The following is a 22,028-nucleotide window of genomic DNA, read 5'->3' as shown; positions in this document are numbered from 1 at the left end:
AAAATACAAACTAGAAATGATAGAAAATGGAATAGGAAATAATTGACACAAAATACCATTAATTGTCTCTACAACATCAACTAGCTCACAACAAAAATTTGTCGACCTTTCAATAATCTTTCAATTTCATACATATAAAGTTTCAAGATGACTATTTCAATAGAAGCTTAATTGGTTCATCTTCTGGAAATGACAAATGGCAAGATTCTAGTTTGATATATTACAAAAATTACAAAAGAAAACAAAAGGATGGCATAATATGAATCATTTAGACTTCTTCCCCATTTCCATTTTTTCTCTATATGCCTTAGTAGCAACTGTAATTGGAACTAGCTCTTCATGGTTGGGCATGTGTACATTGGTGAATCTCAAGAGCCATTTTGAATGTTCACTTGCCAGCTCTTTCATAGAATTCAACTGATTTGGAAATTCTTCTGCAGCCACATGTATACAACCACTAAGTGTCTGGAGTTCTGCAATTCTATTTTGACTACTGGAAGTTACTCTAGCCAGATTATCCAAAAATGTAGAAAAGTTATTTTTCATTATATCTATTCCAATGAGAGCCTTTCCTCGACCACTAGTTTGTGAATCAGTGTGTAACCCTTTCATGATTTTGAATCCTCTATCTTGAGTCTTCTTTTCTTTATCCCTTGTTTCATCGAGTCCCTTTTCAGCTAGCTGGATCATTTCTAGCTTGAATTGCATGCTTTGGAGCCATTCAAACAGAGGTTCATTCACCTTCTTCAAAATCTTTCCTTCAACTACTTCTTTCACTTTCATCTGGATGATCATCTTTAGAAGAGAGATGCAATCATCACATTTGACCCTTTCTCTAGCCAAAGTATTGCTATTAGACATGATGTTTTCCTTTTCTATTTCTAGTATGAGGATAACATTACCGATTTGATCTATGATAGAAACTCCTTCTAATTTGAGTTTCTCAATTCATTCCTTTCCAATCTAACCAAAGTGTCTATCCTCTTAAAGTTGAGAAATGAGTGCTTGCACTTTAGTAGCATTAGGATTCTGGGTTACTAACACACTAGAGATAGTTTCCAGTGGGTAGATCGGTTGCCTGATGAACTTGTTCAACTCTTCTATCTCAAATTTCATCCTAATCTTTGATAACTTAAGATTTTCTAATTGTTCTTCTATTACTTCATTACTTGACCTCCACAAGCCAACCTTTGTGTCATGTTTCGCCTCTCCAAGATCAATTGAATGCATAGTGAAATCATCAATTGTCATGTCCTTGATTATCCCTCCTTTGTTTGGCTTGGCTATTTCCATTGTCAAATGCCTTGTTTTTGGATCTTGCCCAAGTATTGAAAAATTCTTTTGCTTCTTAACCTTTGTCAATGCAGACCTAGAATGAACTGTGAGAGATAAAGTATCTTTTGTGGAAGCACTTTCTTCCTTTCTTTTTTTCTTCCTTTCCAAAGTATCTTCCAACCAAGAATCTATACCTATCACTTTTGAAGCCATTCCAAATTATTCAATACTAAACATCTTTTTCTTAACTAGACTTATTGTTATAGTAGTTGAAGAGAAAGGATTTTTTGAATCTTTAGAGATGAACTGAGAAGAAGTATGGCCCTTCTCTGCTTCTAAAGTTTTATTTTCCACCTCATCCAACTTAGTAGAGTTTTCACTACTACTCTTTCCATCCCCTACATTTACTATCTATATAGGGGAACCACTTGGCCTTAGAAGTGAAGCACTTACTAATGGAACAAGGCTATGATGTGGAGATGGAATTGGAGTGGTATGAGCAGAAGGAATTCGGGTAGTGTGAGTAGTTGGAATTAGAGTAGTATGAGGGAAAGGGATTGGAGTGGAGATACTTTCCTTTGGCTCTTCCATCTTCTTTTCTTCAGTACCAATCTGGGTTCCTATAATTGGGAGGGATCCATCATGAAAGGTCTTAGCTATAGGGAAATTCTTTTCTGGAGGTCGATCACCTCCTCCTGAAGGTTGAGCTAGCCCTTGAGTGGAAGCTATGGTCAGACCTAGTCTAGAACTTTATGATGAAGTAGGCATTGTTGTTCCTAGAGAAGCTTGAGTGGTTGCACCTTTACTCTAGCTCTTCTTGGTTGTCCACTCAACCCATTTCCATATTCTCTTCATGATCCTAGCCATCATGATATTAAGATTCTCTTCCACATCTACATATGGCTCAAAATTGATAGGAATCCCCCTCAACTTAGTCAAATAGTTATTACTATACATATTTTGACCATCATCCTCCAATCCTTCAACATTGAGATCAATACCATATGTATTTACTTGTTCCATCATGAGCCTGGTGAAAGCACGATCTTGGCTCTCTAACTCATCCTTGCAATCTACCCAATAATCTTCTATAGAAGTGACATGCCTAATCACATTCCAAATTTTTAACACATCTCTTGTGTATCCATTTGGATCAAACATACATCTCAAAACCTCATACTCTTCCAACTTGTACTTAGTCTTGAATTCCTTGAGCATATTTTTAGCATCAAAATGAGACTCACAACTATAAGCTCCAACCTTCATAGGGAATTCATACGCTTTCTTTGTCAAGCTTAGGCTCTGCATGTTCACCTGGATCACTTGTCTCATGATCTCTATCAGCATAATTAAATCACTTGGGTATCTGGGTAGCTTCAAAGGAAATCCATCAAAAGCTACAAGACAAAAATACAAAAAGGATGAGAACTAAATAAAATAGCTACCAAATTAACTAATGGCCACCATTGCCTCCAAGTTGAACCTCCTCTCTCCGCATCCTTGGAGTTCCTTAAAAATTCTCATTGTAAATGAGTCATTAACACTGACATATTCTGTATAGCTTTTTTGTAATTGCAAGCATGGATAAAATTCATAGCTTTTAACATCATCAGGGAAGTTCTCTATTCTAGGAAGGCATCATAGGCCCGATAAAAATAATGTGTATCTAAACAAATTATTTGTAGCAAAGAGAAATATTTTTCAAAAAAATTGAGTGCTTCTACCTAACATTTCAATTGAAGTAAGAGAACTAGAATGTTTACGATCTTGGGCTTGAGATCGGTGCTGAATAGAATCTTAGGAATCTTACTCTTAGCTCCCTGTGGCTTTTGGAACTAGGATCTCATAATTACTTTTATCCACACCATTTTCTTCAAGGAAAATTGGGACATGGCTCCTCCTACATTCAACTTAGAAAATTCTTCTTGCTTTGGAACCCAAAGGCAAGTTACTATAGTTTGCCTATCAATAGAGATTAAAACTATATGCTAGGGCAGCAAAATTTTTCTGGTGTCTAGGTTGTAATGATTTATACATTCAAAAATCAACTCAAGCACTTGAACCACCATCAAAAATCTAGTTGCCTCCACTAGCCCACTTCCTCAGAGCTTCTCAATTATAGGGTGAATTGGTTCTGACCTCAACCTCCTTTGAAAATCTTGCATGTCAAATAAATGAACTGAGGTTTCTATAACATTCTGCAATGTAGACATGATTTTGTTCAGCCCATCAAACTCGATGAATCTAGTTGCCATTTTATCTGAGGTAGAAACAAATTGAAATTGCAAAATTGAAAATAGCTTAGAAAGTAGAATTTGTAGGTATAAGAGCTTTGAAAATCCTATACAATTCAACAACATAATAGTTCAATATGAAGTAGTAATTTGAAAAACTGTTATGTTTCTCTCTATATAGAAATCCTAATTCACCTATTAATCTTCAAGATTTGTGTCACACGAGTGAATTAAAGGATAAATCCATTGTATTAGTAAATGCATGAGTTTCTAATAGACTTTTCCATGTCTTTTCACTATTTCTATTGGCCTAATGATAAGTTTCTTTTATTAAATACTTACCTTCCCATCTTTTACCAAGTTCTAGAGAATTAAGAATAGAGTACTCCATAAGGAAATATTCACTCTACAAGATTTTTCTCAAAGTACCTTTCCAAATGTGATTAATTTCTTTCCAATACCATTTTTAAGTATCTTGTGAACAATTTATGTGCCCAACATGCTTGCAGAGTTGATTTCTCACTTGATGTGGAAAATTGCTTTCAAGGGTTGGAAACCCGTTAAGTAGAAAGCAATTTCTATTTTTCTACCCTTGCCTTTATTTTCACTTTACCCTTTAAGTAAATTTGCCTCTAAGTTTTGCAAAATCTCAAAAGGGTTGTTAAAGTGGAAGAGGGATCCACTTACTTGTTTTTCTCTCTCACAAATGCCTTTATAAAAAAAAACTAACTTTACAGAAGTCATTTTAGAGTTTTTCGCTACAGATGATTCTAAGCACTATGATGAATCTTGAGTGCCTCCCAAGGTGGAAGACTATAATATAGAGATGACCTATCCATAGAACCACTCATTTCCTTCTTGCTTCGGGCTATAAACCTCATTTGTTGATCTCTACGAAAAATCACCTTCAAGGGTTGGAAACCAACTGAGGAGAAGGTGATCTCTATTTTTTCACAAGCTTCGTAATTTCACTTGAGAAACATGATGAACCATAAACAAGTCCCCTATGAAAAACCATTTTGTGAATTTCTAGAATCTCCCTTAGATTAGGTCCTAAACTATCCACAAACTCATGACATAGAGGGGACCCGCCTGGCCATGTGATGCGAAGGAAGGGAAGAATGGATAATCTAATGTAGAAACTTTATACCTAAGAAAAATTAAAACTAGACCCAGGCACACCTAGCCTTGACCAATGATAGGATATTTTCCTCTTTACATCGTGCATTTGGGATGAAAAGTAGGGCAACAGTTGGCTCTAACTAGGGACTTAGGTAGAGCATGTCCAAGCGAGGAACTCAAAATCTCTAGTTTCACAAATGAATAAAAGGTGGCAATGCAATAAAACAAAATAGGTGAAAATAAGGGAAATAGTGGCAAAGGAAATAAAACTACCTAGGAAATATAGGAAGAAACTAAAACTAACTAAAATAGAATACAAGGGTTACCTCTTCTTAGTTTGCAATCTGGTAAAGTTTCAAATCTTGACCTATAATGGTCAAGAGCAACACTTCTCTATCTTGATAAGCCAATTTGAAAGAATTATTTCCAAATTCCTAACGAGTTCTGAATAGACCCTTCCATAAAGTATCAAACTTCTTATGCATACCTTTTGTAGCACTTCATTTATCCTAGAGTAATACACTGTCTCCTACCATAAAATTTTGGGGTCTTTCTTTCTTATCAAACAGATCTTTCACTTGCATCTAATTCTGTGTGATGTGGTCTACAATTTCTTCTCTTTCCTCCTCAAGTTTGCTCAGATAAAAAATCCTCTTCTCTAGACCATCTTTATAAATATCATCTTCAATCATTGTTTTGAGTTTATTCATGGCTAATTTGTGGAAGATTAGTCTTAGTCCTACAAACCAATTCAAAATGAGAAATGTCATTAGCTCTTTTAGGTGTCACTCTATCTACCCAAAGTGCTTCATGAATCTTTTCGTGCCAAGTCTTTTGATTATTTGAAACCAATTTCTTAATGATATTCATCAAATTCTTGTTACTAGACTTGGCTTGACCATTTCCTTGAGAGAAATAATAGGATGAATGATCAACGGTGATCCCATACTCAAAGAAAAAATTGGTAATTTCAATTAAAGAGAAATAAGATGCATTGTCCATCACAAATTTAATGGAAATGCTAAACCTGACCAGTATGTTCTCTTTTATGAATTCATATACCACCTTAGAAGTATTTTTCTTGGTAGCTTTAGCTTCTACCTACTTAGTGAACTAGTTAGTTGTAGTTATTACATACTGGTGACTGAAAGTGGATGCTAGACTAACCAGACCAATAAAGTTGAGACCCCATTGTTGAAAAGGTCCTTTGATGATGACATGTCTCAATGGTAGAGCAACTAGTTGAGGACGGCCAGAGAATATCTTGCACTTCTTGCATCTTGCTACCCAGGCATAGGCATCATTAAACATTCCAAGCCAGTAATAGCACTACCTTAGTATTTTAAAAACTATGACTAAAGATGAAAAATTTCCTCTGCAAGTTTCATCGTGAAATGTTCTCAACAACTTTTCTTGATGTTGTTTGTCTATGCACCTAAGGAAAGTTCCATCAATGACTTTTTGAATAATCACACTTAGCTGCTTTTAATCTTAGATCTCTTCTTTATTTTATAGTTAGTCCTTTTAGACATTCACCATATGCTAGTAGATAAGAAATATTCTCAAACCATGAATCATAGAGACCTATAAATAAAACCAACTATTTCTCTCCCGATTCTTCTAATTATTTAGTGATCTTGTTTTTTGCAATTGCCTTGCATAGAGAATTTCCCCTTATTAACTTGGTAGGCTTGATTTCTATATCATACTCCTATATTTTTTCTACTCATGCTCCTCTAACATTAGAACCTACATCTTGTTGCGTTAACACACTCTTTACTGCTACATCTGGGACACAAACTACAGAATGTGAATGCAGGATATAGAATCAAAAATTTTTGAGTGCCTTGACCACTGCATAATCATGTTTTTGAACCTATGAATATTTCAATTCATGATTCTTCATCAGTATGCTCATGAAAGCTATTGGTGCCTATACCCCTTCATCATTTTCATGCATAAGTATTGTCAATAATGTGTGTTCATAAGCATAACAGTAAATGAAGAAATATCATTTATAATTTGGGTGACTCAAAATTGGGGCATTAGCAATAGAAATTTTTAGATCTTGAAAGGCCTATTTTCCTGCCTCATACCATTTGAAATTTGAATTCCCTTTCATCATATCCACTATATGCTTAGTGGTTTTCGCAAAATTGGGCACAAACCTTCTAAGGAAATTCACTTGCCCAAAGAATGATTTAACTCCTATTTTATTTGAATGCAAGCTTAATCTTTGAATGGCTTCCACCCATTTGAGATCAATTCTAATGCCTTCCTAGGATACTATATGACCTAGGAGTTTTCCCTCTATCACATAGAAAACTAATTTCTTTGGATTGAGAGAGATCCCATTGCTCTCGATATTTTGTAAAACTTTCTTCAAGTCTTTCATATGATCCTTCCTTTTTTTTGAAAACATAGTAAGGTCATCTACATATATAACTATAATTTGGTCCTTCAGATCGGTGAACATCTTTCTCATACATCTTTGGAATGTAGCACAGACATTGATAAGCCCAAAGGGTATTTTGTGATATGTAAATGTACCCCAAGGAGTGGTGAATTTCATCTTATGTTGATCTTCGTCTTCTACTTAAATCTAATTGTAACCTAAGAACTCATTGCGCATGGACATCATTTTAGATCTCGCTACCATTTGTAGTAGGTAATCCATATTGGAAAGAGGAAAGCTATCCTTTAGAGACACCTAGTTCAGATTGCAAAAATCAACACAGATTCTTATCTCTCCATTCTTCTTTTTGATGGGTACTATATTAGCTATCTAGGTGGAATTATGAATAGGATAGATGATCCTCACCTTTAGCATTTTATCTACTTCTCAAAAAATGGCATCTATGACCTTAGGATTATAATTCCTTTGGTTTTTCTAGAAAGGGACTGCATCGGGCTTAAGTGTAATTTAGTGTTTTACTTTCCCATCTATATAGCTTTTCAAATGTTCATAACTTTAGGCAAAAACATCTATATATTCTATGAATAAATTTCTTGCAACTTCTTTCTCTTCAGGCGAGTAGCATTTCCCAATATTAATCATTTTAGGATTATGAACATCTCCAATGTTTACTCCCTCATATTCACCCATGGTAGGCCCCTTTTCTTCTCTATTTTTCTTTAAGTAAGAATCATGTCTATTAAACAAATTTTTTAAAGCCGCAAAATATGGGGGAATAATATTACCTTTTAATTGAACTTTCCCATTTTGGTTATGTTTCCTATTAACATCAAAGCTTTCATGATTGCTTCCACCAGATTCATGTTCAAAACTAGACTTATCATTTTCCAGGAATAGTTGCAAACTCTTATCATCATTGAAGACTTTCCAAGATTCTACATTGCCTAGAATGGAGGATCAATACACAATATCAATTTGATACCTTTTATCTTTGACGTCTGGATGCAGAAGTAATAGAGAGGTAGAGACTACAAGGGAATCAGCTTTAGTGTTCATCTCCCTTGGTACTACTTCAATAGAGAAGGCATCTAGGCCTTCAATTTCATCCCAACCTCTTTTCCTATAGTTCTTGAGCTTGTGATTTTTTACATAATATTGTCCTTTTATTTGTCTCACAATGAGCTCTACATCACCTTGAGCTTTCAAGATCTTTATCCCTCTTTCTTTTGGTATTATTATCCCTAGTAATAAAGCCTCATACTTTGTAGTGTTATTTTTATTCCCAAATTCTAATTTGAAGGCCATGGATTTAGATTCTCCTTCTAGGGGTATTAACACTACACCTACACCAGACCCCGAGGAGGCACAAATTTCATCAAATTCAAGTGTCCATATACCTGTTGTATCTTTATTTTCATTAATAACTTTGCCACTTTGATTTTCATCTCTCTATTCATCTAGAGCTTCTTCAATAAATAACATGTAGTTGCCAAATTCCAACTCTTGATATAGGATTTGAGCTTTAGGATCATCTAATTTCAAGATATAAACATTGCCTTTTCCTTGGGTTCTAATTTGACTTTCTTATTCCTAATAGGTATCACTGCCTAAGACTAGTCTAGCTTTATTTCTCTTACTAAGACTCAATAGAAATTTCTACTAAAAAGTAGTCCATAGCTCATTGGGATATCAACTACTAGAATGTCAATAAGAGATTTTTTTCTAGATGTGAGGCTAAGGCTACTTGAGCGTCTTTAATTTGCCCGAGCAAGGGGACTTTTTTCAGCATCCATAGAATAACATCTCCAATGCACTTTAGTGAGGTTGAGACCCAAAGCCTTGGCCATAGAATAAGGTATAACATTATCTGACATGCTAGAATCTATTATGCAATTACTTAGTTTACATTTATTGATATATAGTGAAATATAAAATGGGTCAAGTTTTTGTCCAGGAGATGTTGCTAAAACAATAGAATCTCCTTGATTAAATAGACTGGATGTCAAGGTTTCATCCTCTTTTTCAATGGTCATGCTATGATTCAGGTCTGATGCATTCCCTTTACATCGGTCTACCAATCTCTTTAACTCAGAAGGGTGGGATCTCAAATAATCTATAGGGGAAATTTGAATCTTTGATTCTTCACAGAATTGAATGAAAACAAAAGGTATTTTGTCCTTACTTATTTGTGAATTGTTCGTTCCTTAATCAGTATAGATATTACTTGCTGAAGGACTGGAATCATTCTTGTGAACATGACTAGAGGTTTGGTTTTTTAGCCTTTGGCCCTGAGTAAGCACTATAAATGAAGTTCCATCAATGGTTGTGTAACATTCACAATTTTGTTTAGAATCTGATTCATATTTTAAAAATAAATTTCTAGAGTTTCCTTTTGAATATGAAATAGTCTTTGAACAAGGAGTTGTAGTGTTCAGTTCATTGGTAGATAATAATTGCATCATACAAGTAGCCTCTGGACAACTTTCACTATCATGATTTGTGGTCAAGTGAAAGATGCACATGTTTCCTTTCTTTGGTGCTAGTTCAATCTGTAATCTAGCTTGCGAGCCTACAAGCTGTAGATATTTCCCATCATTGTTCTTTCCAGGAAAATTTTGATAATTCCACTGTTAGGAATTGTTGAACCTAGGTAATTTCCTTTTTACTACTATTAATTCATTCAACAACTTTTGAATCATCTCATCGGATGATGTAGTATTGCTAGAACTTCCTATAGTTTGAGGTTTTCACTTCCATTTTCCTATGAAAATCAAATAATCTTCAAGTTCAATTCCCTTCTTTTGTGCATCTACTAAATCTGTGGGATGTTCTCTTCTCAAATCATAATTGACATCTAGGGGCATTGTGTTGATGAAGAAAGTCTTCAAATTACTAGTTGTAGGTCTATCAATAGTTGGGATTCTACTAATAATCTTATTGAACCTAGCAACAAAATCTCTCATACTCATGGTGGGTTTCTTTTTAATTGAAGTCAACTATGTTAACAGGGCATGTTCGTCTTCCATATTTTTGAACCTTGTCTCATAGGCCATTCTCAATGTATCCCAATTAGTTATTGAACCATCATCTAGGTGATAGAACTAGTTTGCTGCACTATCTGTGAGGGTTTCTATGAAAAATCTTATAGCAATGTCTTCATGTCCAACCCATAAGATGTGAGTGGTTGTAAAGAAATATTTAATGTGTTCATTTGTAGTAACTTTCCCATCACTTGAGAATTTAGGGAAATTCTTCTTGGAACCATCTAGGAGTGGATGATAAGCATTTAGCACTAATGGCCATGTTACTGCAACCCATGGAGTAGCCATGATTTTCCTAGCAGTGTATGGTGGGAAATTAACAACTAGGGGAGTAGTAATTCCATGTAGGGCTAATACCTGATAGGTAGAATTTGAAGCACTAGCGTTTTGATTCCTAAAAGAGGAAGGTGGTCTACTTCGGCTTTTATTCTCACCTTTCTGCTTTGGAATGTCTAAGATGGGAAAACCAAGTTTCGTGAGCTTATCAAAGATAAGGTCTTGCCCACCCTATTCCTTTGTACTTTTGAGGAACCTAATTCATTCTAGGATGCTAGGTTAGGTTTATCTCTGAGCTTCTTGTCTCAATTTTTTTCTACTCTTTAGATGTTTCTCCTTTGAATAGCTCTTTCTAAGGCATCAGCTCTTCTTTCTTCTTCCTCCAATAACTAGCTATCATTCCTATAATATTCAACATTCCTCCTATGTCTCCAAATGAATGTATAGAGGGATGAAATTATGTCTTCTTGGTCGTCTAGAAAACCAAGATTAGGTTGAAACACTGGAATAATGTTTTCATCAGGTAGTGCCATCTTTCCTCATGATATAGGCTTTTTAGTCAAGCAACTATTTGTTTCCCTAGCAAAGTCACCAAAAATCTATTGGTAAATAGATTTGTTCTTTTGATTGTGACCCTTGAATACCCAAGCTTGGAACAATATGTGATTACAAATAGCTGAAAATCCACTTATGGATAAACAAGCTTTTCTCTGAATTGATAGGTATAGGTCCTTGTGATAGATTTTCAATGAATTATTTTTTATTCCTAAAGCTAATTTGGGGTATGTTCTTGACCTGAGAATAGAAGAGGAAAGACCAAGTTAGACCTAAACAAGATCTAAGTCAGGAAAAAGAAGATTCCTGAAGATTTGATTAAGTTCATGAACCCACACATATTATGCATTCAGGAGGCTTAATAGTTCTCCTGACAATAGTCAACTTAACTAATTTGAATCTAAACTACAGTTAGTTAAAGGAAAAAATTTCAAGAAATTTCTCTTTAAACAAACAACAACAATTATTTTCACATTTGCACATTGTCTCAAAATAGGGGAGCAAAACTATGTTCTTTCCTTGTTTCAATTCAAGCAAAAGAGAAAACACAACTAGAAATGACAGAAAATGGAATACGAAATAATTGAGACAAAATACCATTAATTATCTCTACAACATCAAGTACCTCACACCAAAAATTTGCTGAACTTTCATTAATTTTTCAATTTCATACATACAGAGTTTTGAGATGACTATTACAATAAAAGCTTAATCAGTTCATCTTCTGGAAATGACAAATGGCAAGATGTTAGTTTTTTGTATTGCAAAAATTACGAAAGAAAATGAAAAGAGGGCATAATATGAATAATTTAGACTTCTTCCCCTTTTCTATTTTTTCTCTATATGCCTTAGCAGCAACTACAATTGGAATTAGCTCTTCATGGTTGGGCACACGTATATTAGTGAATCTCAAGAGCCATTTTGAATATTCCCTAGCTAGCTCTTTCACAACATTCAACTGATTTGGAAACTCTTCTACAACCATGTGTATACAACCACTAAGTGTCTTGAGTTCTTAAATTCTGTTCTGACTACCAAAAGTCACTCTGGACAGATTATCCAAAAATGTAGAAAAGTTATTTTTTATTACATATATTCCAATGAGAGCCTTTCCTTGACCACTAGTTTGGGAATCAGTGTGTAATACTTTCATGAGCTTGAATCCTCTATCTTGAGTCTTCTTTGCTTTATCCTCTATTTCCTTGAGTCCCTTTTTAGCTGGCTGGATCATTTCGATCTTGAACTACATGCTTTGGAGCTATTCAAATAGAGGTTCATTTCCATTCTTCAAAATCTGTGCTTCAACTACTTCTTTCACTTTCATCTAGATGATCATTTTTAGAAGAGAGAGGCAATCGTCACATTTGATCCTTTCTCTAGCCAGAGTATTGCTACTAGACATGATGTTTTCCTTTTCTATTTCTAGTCTAAGGATAACATTACCGATTTGATCTATGATAGAAACTCCTTCTGATTTGAGTTTCTCAATCCATTCGTTTCATCACTGGCTGAAGTGTCTATCCTCCTGAAGTTGAGAAATGAGGGCTTTCACTTCAACAATAGTAGGATTCTGGGTTACTAACACATCGGAGATAGTTTCTAGTGGGGTGACTAGTTTCCTGATGAACTTGTTCAACTCTTCTATCTCATCTTTCATCATGATCTTTGATAACTTAAGAATTTCTTATAGTCCTATTAATTCATTACTTGACCTCCACAAGCCAAACTTTGTCACAAGTCTAGCCTCTCCAAGATCAATTGAATGCAAAGTGAAATCATTTGTTGTCATGTCCTCTATTCTCCCTCCTTTGTTTGGTTGGGCTATTTCCATTGTCAAATGCAATGTTTTTGGATGTTGCCCAAGTATTAACAAAGCCTTTTGCTTCTTTACTTTTGTTAATGAAGACCTAGAATGAACTACAAGAGATACAATATCTTTTGTGGAAGCATTTTCATCCTTTCTTTTTCTCTTCCTTTCCAAAGTATCTTCCAAATAGGAATCTATACCTATCACTTTGAAAGTTCTTCCAATTGATTCAATACTGAACATCTTTTTCTTAACTAGAGTCATTGTTATAGAAATTGAAGAGAAATGATTTTTTGAATCTTTAGAGATGAGCCTAGAAGAAGTCTAGCCCTTCTCCACTTTTGAAGTTTTCATTGCCACCTCATCTAACTTAGTAGACTCACTATTGGTACTCTTTCCATCCCCTAATTCTACTATCTGTATAGGGGAACCACTTGGCCTGAGAAGTGAAGCACTTACTAATGGAATGGGGCTATGATGAGGAGATGGAATTGGAGTGATATGAGGAGAAGGAACTAGGGTAGTGTGAGGATATTTAAATGGATTAGTATGAGGGAATGGGATTGGAGTGGAGGTACTGCCCTTTGGCTCTTCTATCTTATTTTCTTTAGTACTAGTCTGGGTTCCTATGACTAGGAGGAAACCCTCATGATAGGTCTTATATATAGGGACATTCTTGTTTGAAGGTTGATCATGTCCTCCTGAAGTTTGAGATGGCCCTTGAGTGGAACCTATGGTCACACCTAGTGTAGCACTCTAAGATGAAATAGGCATTATGGCTGCTGGAGAAGCTTGAGTGGTTGCACCTTTACTTTGGCTCTTCTTCATTGTCCACTAAATGCATTTCCCTATTCTTTTGATTATACTAGCCATCATGATATCAAGATTCTCTTCCACATCTACATATGGCTCAAAACTAATAGAAATCCCCCTTAACTTAGACAAATAGGCATTGCTATACATATTTTGACCATCATCTTCTAATCCTTCAACATTAAGATCAATACCATATGTCTTTACTTGTTCAACCGTGAGCTTGGCAAAAGAATGATCTCAACTCTCCAACTCATCCTTGTAATCTGCCTAATAATCTTCTATAGTGCTGAGATCTCTTTTGTATCCATTTGGATCGAACATAGGTCTTAGAATCTCATATTCTTCCAACTTGTACTTAGTCTCAAATGCCTTGAGCATATTTTTAGCATCAAAAAAAGACTCAGAACTATAAGCTCCAACCTTCATAGGGAATTCATACCCTTTCTTCTTCAAGCTTGTGCTCAGCACGTTCACCTAGATTACTTGCCTCATGATCTCTATTAACACAATTGGATCACTTGGGTATCTAGGCAGCTTCAAAGGAAATATGTCGAAAGCTGCAAGACACAAATACGAAAAGGATTAGAACTAAATAAAATAGCTATCAAACTGACTGATAGCTGCCATTGCCTCTAGGTTGAACCTCCTCTCTAGGCATCCTTGGAGTTCCCAACAAATTCTCATTGCAAATGAGTCATTAACTCTAACATATTCTGCATAGCTATCCTGTAATTGCAAGCATGGATAAAATTCATAACTTTTCACATCATTAGGGAAGTTCTCTATTATGGGAAGGCCTCTAAGGTGCAGTCAACATAATTTGTATTTGAATAGATGATTTGTCCCAAAAAGTAATACTATTCAACAAAATTAAGTGATTCTATCTCACCTTTCAATTGATGTAAGAGAACCAAAATGTCTATGATCTCGGGCTTGAGATCGGTGCCGAATAGAGTCTTAGGAACCTTACTCTTAGCTCCCCATGGCTTTTGGAACTAGAACTTCATTATTTCTTTTTTGTACACATTTTTCTTCAAGGCGAACTTAGACATGCCTCCTTCTATTGTTAAAAAATTCTTCTCACTCTAGAACCTAGAGGCAATTTACTATAGTTTGCTTATCAATAGAGATTAAAACTACATGGTCAGGTAGCAAAATTTTTCTGGTGTCCATGTTGTAATGATTTATACATTCGACATCAACTTAGGGGCTTGAACCACCACCAAAATCCCTGCTGCCTCCACTATCCCACTTGTTCAGAGCTTCTCAGTTATAGGGTGAATCAGTTTTGACCTCCGTCTCCTTTGAAATATTACATGTCAAAGAAATGGAGCAAGGTGTCTATAACATTCTGCAATGTAGACTTGATTTCATTCAGCCCATCAAACTAGGTGAACCCAGTTGCCATTTTATTCAAGGTAGAAATGAATTCAAACCTTAAAATTCAAAATAGTGTAGAGAGTAGAATTTTTAAGTATAAGAGCTTAGAAAATTCTATACAATTCAACAGTGTAACAGTTTAATAAAAAGTGGTAATTTGAAAAATTGTTATGTTTCTCTCTATATAGAAATTCTAATTCACTTGTTAATCTTCAAGATTCCCACCACATGAGTTGATTAAAGGATAAATCCATTGCATTAGTAAATGTGGGAGTTTCTAATGGAATTTTCCATGTCTTTTCACTATTTCTATTGGCCTAATGGTAACTTTCTTTTATTGCATACTTACCTTCCCATTTTTTTACCAAGCTCTGAAGAATTAAGAAGAGAGTACTCTATAAGGAAATACCAACTCAACCAGATTTTTCTCAAAATACATTTCCAAATGTGATTAACTTGTTTCCATTACCATTTTTAAGTATCTTTTTATCAATTTATGTGCCAGACATGCTTGCAGAGTTGATTTCTCATTGGATGCAAAAAATTGCCTTCAAGGGTTGGAAACCTACCGAGGAGAAAGCAATTTCTATTTTTCTACCCTTGCCTTTATTTTCACTTTACCCTTTAAGTCAATATGCCTATAAGTTTTAAAAAATCTCAAAAGGGTTACGAAAGTTGAAGATGGACCCACTTACTTATTTTTCTCTCTCACAAATGCCTCTATTAGAAAATTGACTTCATGGGTCGAAAGCCTACCGTGGAGAAATGACTTTAGAGTTTTCTGCTAGAGATGATTCTGAGCACTATGATGAATCCCAAGTTCCTCCCAAGGTGGAAGACTATAATGTAGAGATGACCTATCCATAGAACAACTCATTTCCTTCTTGCTTCAACCTGTAAACCTCATTTGTTGATCTTTGTGGAAAATCATCTTCAAGGGTTAGAAACCTGCTGAGGAGAAGGCGATCTATATTTTCTCACAAGCTTTGTACTTTAACTTGAAAAACATGATTAACCATAAACAAGTCCACTATAAAAAATCACTTTGTGTATTTCCAGAATCTCCATCAAATTACATCCTAAACTACCCACAAACTCATGACATAGAAGGAACCATCCCAACCATTTGATGCGAAGGAAGGGAAGAATGGATAATCCGATGGAGAAACTTTATCCCTAAGAAAGATTAAAACTAGACCCAGGCACACCTAGACTTGACCAATGATAGGAAATTTTCCACTTTGCTTCATGGATTTGGATGAAAAGTGGGGCAACACTCAATTTATAGATCTTATCTCTAAAATTACTACTTCTAGTTAGATAATTAATTACATAATATAGCCATAAGGTAGACAAGTCATTTAGAAGATCAAAAATAGAAAAATATTACATAAACAAGTCAGATCCCTCAAGGAGAAATGAGTGGGCCTAAAAATTAAGCATAAGTTGAGGTGTCGTCTTAGAGATAGGTCCACACAAGATCCAAGAATCCACATAAAACCCACAAATGATAACATAGATAGAAGATATTAAGATAAGAAAATCCTACATGTTACATGATGTGCCGAAAAAGAATAGATCCCAAGAAAAAATGAATGAGAATGCACAAGTGACAAAATATTAAGAATCATGATTAAAGAGTAAGATTCATCATAGGTCCACTCAATGAACTTCCTATTTAGATGAAACTAAGAAAGAATATCAGTATGTGAATACTCCCCAAAATAACTGGCTATCCTTTGCAAAACTTTCACATTTGAAATTTCTAATGGAAGATAAGAAATTCCAATACAAGTTGAGATTGATCCATTCAAATGAGCAACTAGGTCAAATAGAGGGTGCCATTTATAATTGTAGAGGGACCTTTCCTAGAATCCAAGTGCTAGAGACCAAAACATAGAGATAGTCCTCCCTAAGAGATAAGGAGAAGAAACAAAAACTTTTAGGAAAATATAATTTTGCAATAGATGCTTTTAGAGCCTAGGAATAGTACACCTATTTATGTACTTAAAGAACATTAGTACTTTATGCTGCAGTGGCAAAGAAGAGAAACGCTATAGGAGGCAACATTGTTGAAAATGTAATAGAAAATTTAATGTTATGTTTTAAATGCTTTTAGTTTTTGAAGTTTGTAATAACGTCCTACATGTGGTGGCATACCTAGAGTAGCAGTTCGATAAGCTCTCCAGATATAGCCACCTAGGACCAGGTGTGTGGATTTTAAATTAGAATAGTTTTTAATTCGTAGGTGGAGTGTTTAATGATTTTTAGAGTCCAAGAATAGGTAGTAGGCAGTTTTTTGAAATATTCTTGATTTAGGAAACGACTGTCTAATATTGGTAGGAAAAGAATGTTTCAGATTCTGATCTTTTTTTGGATAGAAGACATTTTCTTTTCTAAATAGAATAAAAAACATTTCACATCCTTTAATTAGAAAAAGAGAGTCAGTTTTAAATAAAAGCCAGTCGGCTATGTAAGAAAAAGAATCGAATTTAGAGAGATATGGAATGTTTTTTCATTGTGCAAGTTTTCGATGGTCTGAGTTTTGAACGGATTTTTGTTATCTTCTCACTGGAAACAAGTTGATAGTTTGCAGAAGATTAAAAAGTTTTAGTTTTGGGTCGAATTCGGTATGTTTGCAGAAAATTAATCTTAGTGCGTGGGTAATATTTCCCAAATGCACTGTTGGATTTTCATGAGCTTTGGATATGTTCTTATAGGCCTAATTATGCCCATCTTCACTAGAGCAATTGACGAATTTTGATCTGGTTCAAGAGTTATTCATGTCTGAGTGCAGGTCTATCTAGAGACAGCAAGAAACAATGTTTTGCAAAAAAATGTACTCTGATGCGTGGTCAATATCTCTAGTTTGAACCGTTGGATTTCTCTAAAAAATTTATATGTTTTTTGAAACCTAGGTACGCCAAATCTCAACGGTTTGATTGAGTAAATATTTTTTGGTTCGAAATTTATTCATGTCTGAGTGCAGGTCTATCCGGAGGCAGCAGGAAGAAATTTATGGGGGGATCTATTTTCAAAGTTTTGTTTATTGAATCTAGTGGATGGTTATAGGAGTCTTATGAGTTGAGTCTAAGGTATCTCTGGTTGTGTTTTCATAATAATAATAATGATAAGAACAGTTGGTTCAAATCACAATGGCTGGTTATAATATATCATGTGTGATCCTGAAGGTTGTAGATGCCCCTTGAAGCAACTCAGTTGAGTGACTGATTCCTCCTGAGTTTTCCAAGGTGTGGCTCTGCATCACTTTACTTGTTGAACTTACAAACCAAAGTGTTTTTCATTTTGACCAAACATCAATACAATAAAGGCATCCAATAAATTAATACACTTACTCTTTAAAGTTTAAACAATAAAAACTCCACCTTTCAAAATTGAGACATTTATAATAACTAAATATTCTAGAACTCCTTCAAGCCTACCCTCATGAAAACAAATAAACCATGCATAGAAGCAGGAACAAAGGGAATTTTGATCTATAAAATCCTACAAACCCACAATATTTACGACCATTAGAGACACACTTCTATAAATCTCTAAAAAGACAATAACTTGCCTTGGATCAGATCTAGTAGAGCTTACACATGAGTTCCCTTCGGATCAGCTAAGGTAGATGACTTCAATAGTTCTTGCTTGTTTATTGTTCTTCTAGTGTTATTCGAGTTCACTAGTGTGGATGGTTACCAATATCTCAAAAGGCACTTGTACTAGTACAAGATATGGTTCTCATAGAGAATATTAGTATTGTTAAGCCCATAACTCAGTTATATTATAGAAGGAAATATATGAGGATTTTATCTATGATGACAAAGAATTTTTCTAACAATGGTCAATATAGGTGGGCTCCTATGTTCCTTACTAAAGTACAATCTAACATTGGCCTAGCCTCTAACATGATTTGTGTTAAGGTCATAGGGGTTTCTTTTAGCTATCATTCCTACTTGGTTTGGTTGAGCCCTAGAGTTATCTAAGGCTTTATACTCAAGTCAAAAGAATATTTATTCTACTAAAGATCTTTTGGGTATGGACGACAAGTATTCCTTGTACATGTAGATCCTGTAGAGGTGGAATCAAATGTAATTTTTAATCTTGATTCCTACTCTTGCTCTTGATCTTAAAGATGGAGAATTACTAGTAGAGTGTGTAGAGGATTGAATAGTAAAATAGAGGTGCTTAGATAGAATCACATTTCAAACCAGTGAACTACATGTGACCATTTCTTGACTCAAGATAGTGATAATCGTCAACCCGTTGGTGTAATTGAACAATTCTTTACCTTCCTCCTTCATCTTCCATTCACTTTCTTTTCATTGAAGTTTTGACGGAAACTAGGTTTTGCTTCCTTTGTATTGGGTTTTTAATTAGCTTCTTTTCTAAGTTGTCCTAGCCATATCTCAAAAAAATTGTTTAAGGGTTTTGGGGTTTCATAAAAATAGATGATTGTATGAAGTTAAACACTATTTAATGTTAGGTCTGGCATCTCCATGAGTTATCACTCTGGTCAAAATCTTTTGATCTTACTAGTCTTATTGTTATTTTAATTTATTTTTTCCAATTTTCTAGTGAATTTTTTTGTTTTTTTATCTTAATGATTGATATGTTAATGAGCCCTCTTCCATGCTTACCTAATTGAAACATGAGGCTAATGCAAGCACTTGCACTTGTCTAATAATATGATGACTAGTAGATTTATTAAACAAACGATAATTCAATTTATAATTTTATTTATTATATATTTCAAATATATGAAAAAGTGAATTTTGAAACTGTTTTGAAATAATGGATTGTTATTATAAAAACAAATGCTATTTAATTGTTAGATAATATGTTTGAAAAACATTTATGAAAGCATAGCATAATTTATACGAAATGATAATAATTAGATATAAAATTGGAAGAAAAATATTTTTGTTTATTTCTTTAATAAACTCGCGCTGACATTAAACGTGTTATCCTCATTCAGTGAGAGCGCAATCCATGATTGGAAATTTGGAAGTAGTCAGCGAGAGTGCATTTCTTGGCAGCTTCCTACATTGGCGTAAAACTTAATCACAATCTCAAAAGTCAAATTTAGAAAAGAATTTGCATGGCTGACTATTTTCACCAACATCTCAAATCCTCTCTAGATGACATTCTCGCCAATTTCAATACATTTTCGCCTCGGGAATTACGTGAAGACGAGGGCAATGCATGCAACCTGCAACGACTAAAACGGTTTCTGCCTCCATTGCAACCTGCAACGACTAAATCCTCCTAAATTAAGTCAGGTAAACAGGTATAGATCAAGGCATGGCAATTTCCTCTAGTTTTGAATTGTCTTCTCCGCGTAAACACAATTTGGAGATTATTTCTTGTTCACTACAAGGAAGGACACATTTCTTGCAATTCACTCTTCTCGGCAAATATATTTATACATGGATCATAAAGTCTTCACATTGAGAATTCTGTCTACACTGTAAACCTGATAATTCTCCTTGCATCCCGTAATGAATAAATCCTCCAAAATAAAATAAATCTTGAAATACATTAAGCAAGGTGGAAATTAATCCTCGTGAATCAAATAAATCTTGAAATACATTAAGCAAGGTGGAAATTAAGTAAACAGATAAAGATCAAGGAGGCAATTGAGGCAATTTCCTCTAATTTTGAATTGTCTTCTCCGGGTTAACACAATTTCGAGATTCTTTCATGTTCACAACAAGGAAGGACACATTTCTTGTAAATATAAATACACTTCAACCGTTGAAGGCATGGATCATACTCGCCAATTGGAAAGTTTTATAGATCTAATCTCAGTTATCCCACATCTTCATTTGCTCTTCTAATTACAGGCAAACATCATAATTTTTATTTCGTTCCATCATCTTCATTTGCTCTTTGAATTGCATAGGGTTACAAGACTACCATCATGAAGAGAACAAGTCTGCGTATTGAGGGGATATGTAAAAACTCTGATGAAGGAAGGATAAAATGTTCGCTGGGGGCACGAAATGGTGTTGAGAACGTCACTGTTAACATTCAAAGCAGAACAGTCATCGTCGAGCATGATTCACAATCTCCATCTGACTTTGGTATATATTCTCTCGTCATATTACATCAACGATTCCTTTGTTATTTAGGGTTTCGTAGCATGATTTTCATTTAGATGCGAATAATAGAAAACTTTTCCCATAAGGATTCTCTAACCATTGTTGGTTGACGTTGTTGATGAAATGTGTGCAGTCCAAGCGCTGGCAAGCCTTCGATTCAATGCTCGTGTTCTACAAACAACAGATTTATAGGAAATGGAAGGAAAAGCCACAAGTACGAAAATATTTATCACCATTGACAAATTTAAATTAGCTGTATTTACATGTTTTCCATCAATTTGGGTATATTGTATGCTTCTGATTCATCTCTTAGAAAGGGGTTCCTGCCTTAGTTTTCTAAGCATTCATTGTATGATTGATTCTTATGTTCTCTGCATTGGAACAGACTTCCATCTAATATCCGCTACGACTCATTGTAATGTATTAGCACTTAAAGCTGATTCTTTCATTATTTAAAAAATTGCTATTATTTTGTTTTTTCTTGAATAAATAAATATAGCAAAATACCTTTTTGGTGTAATTAATTTCAAAAGATCAATTGTTCCAAGGTTACTTCCACAAAGGGGAGGTTGTAGGAACTTGAGATTACAATCTTATCTAGAAATTTGTGATGAGATTAAAAATAAATTAATAACTTTTTTAATATAAAAAATGTGTTAAAGTTAAATTTAGTTTCAATGTCAATAAATAATTATAAATGTTGTTGGGAATAAGATTGTATTGAAGGTGATTGACATATATAAAAAATTTCAACATCTTTATTAAAACTTTGTAAATATGTTTTTAATTATATTATTGTTAATTTATAACTTGTATCAATCATGACAAAGACAAATTGTAAATATTTAAACGTTTAATACATTAGTAATACATTAATTAAAAATTTACAAAATTATTAGAAGAAAAAGGTAATATCTTCTTCTTTTCATGAAGAGTGAAGATGGGAGTATTAGTTATTTGTTGATGATTGTAGATACATAATAGGAGCAAAAGCAA

At 34.4% G+C, this 22,028-nt stretch overlaps 1 long non-coding RNA gene across 1 annotated transcript; it reads left to right on the top strand.

Annotated features, from left to right (window-relative positions):
* Positions 1-20,716: 20,716 nt before the first annotated feature.
* Positions 20,717-21,552, top strand: LOC149571080 (uncharacterized). The gene is made up of 2 exons (XR_016358397.1): positions 20,717-21,014; positions 21,166-21,552. It is a non-coding gene; the product is annotated as an uncharacterized LOC149571080 (long non-coding RNA).
* Positions 21,553-22,028: the final 476 nt, after the last annotated feature.

Source organism: Cupressus sempervirens, chromosome 2 (assembly GCF_028749045.1).
Source record: "Cupressus sempervirens isolate cs-2001-9-10 chromosome 2, ASM2874904v1, whole genome shotgun sequence".
In the NCBI taxonomy this organism is placed as follows: domain Eukaryota; kingdom Viridiplantae; phylum Streptophyta; class Pinopsida; order Cupressales; family Cupressaceae; genus Cupressus; species Cupressus sempervirens.
This window is presented reverse-complemented; position numbering and strand designations above follow the sequence as displayed.